Consider the following 1,360-nt stretch of genomic DNA (forward strand, 5'->3'; position numbering starts at 1 on the left):
AAAGACACTAATCACAAACATACACCATATACTATATAATTCAATTTCTATGAAAGGTACAGATTTGGTAAATTCAGAGATGCATAAAGCAGAGTCTAGTGCCAGGGGCTAGAGGAAAGAAGGTAAGAAGAATAACTGCTAATAGGTATGAGGCTTCACTTTCTAGCCTCGAAACACACACGGCACCACTGAACTACCCCCAGACCCTTTTCTTTGCAGTTTTACCACTTATAATTGCATGCCTACTTAACCTAGACTTGTTTTGTTGTTGTTGCTGTTGTTTGGAACTTTTATAAATGAAAAATCACAGGTGTGCCTTTTCACCAAGATGGCACCGAAAGCTAAGAAGGAAGCTCCTGCCCCTCCCAAAGCTGAAGCCAAAGCAAAAGCTTTGAAAGCCAAGAAAGCAGTGTTGAAGGGTGTCCACAGTCAAAAAAAGAAGATCCATGCGTCACCTACCTTCCTTTGACCCAAGACATTGTGGCTCCGGAGGCAGCCCAAATATCCTCCGAAGAGTGCCCCCAGGAAAACAAGCTTGACCTCTATGCCATCATCAAATTCCCTCTGACCACTGAATTAGCCATGAAGAAGACTGAAGACAACAGCACACTTGTATTCATTGTGGATGTCAAGGCCAACAAACACCAGATCAAACAAGCTGTAAAGAAGCTCTATGACATTGATGTGGCCAAGGTTAACACCCTGATCAGGCGTGATGGAGAGAAAAAGGTATATGTTCGACTGGCTCCTGATTATGATGCTTTGGACGTTGCCAACAAAATTGGGATCATCTAAACAGAGTCCAGCTGTCTAATTCTAAATATACTTTCTTTTTTACCAACATAAACATTAAAAAAGAAAATCACAGGTGTGTACACCTTTCTTCTTGCACTCAGCATTACAACAATTAGGTCCATCTACTGCTGCATGTAACTACGAGTCATTCTTCCCACAGCTATGACTCTGTTGTGTGTAGAGTACACAGTGAGACCCTCACACTCTCAGTGATAAACATTTGGGTCATTTCCAGGTTGGGATTTCCAGGAACAACGCTGCAGGGACATCCCTGTATTTTTCTCCTGAAATCTAACTTGGATGCAGGCTTCTTTCCCCTCTCTAACCTCTCAGGTAACATCAAATTGTGTTCACACGCCTTGAGAGAATCCAAACCTTTTGCCTCTTTGAATTATCTCTGAAAAGCATATTTCATTTTGTTGGTAGTTTAAAAACAATCAAAGCAGGTCTTCCTGAAAGTTGACAGTGGGCTGGTTTTCACTGGGAAGAGAAGTCCCACTTGCCAGAAAAAAGCACTTGAAAGACTGTAGCAAACTAAAGCCTCTTGGCTCTCCTCTGTGTTTGA

General features: G+C 42.1%; 1 pseudogene; it reads left to right on the plus strand.

Moving 5' to 3' along the window:
• The first annotated feature begins 328 nt into the window (after window positions 1–328).
• LOC113180940 (large ribosomal subunit protein uL23 pseudogene) lies at window positions 329–795 on the plus strand (annotated as a pseudogene).
• Window positions 796–1,360: the final 565 nt, after the last annotated feature.

The sequence above is a fragment of the Urocitellus parryii genome, chromosome 3 (genome assembly GCF_045843805.1).
Source record: "Urocitellus parryii isolate mUroPar1 chromosome 3, mUroPar1.hap1, whole genome shotgun sequence".
Taxonomy (NCBI): Eukaryota; Metazoa; Chordata; class Mammalia; order Rodentia; family Sciuridae; genus Urocitellus; species Urocitellus parryii.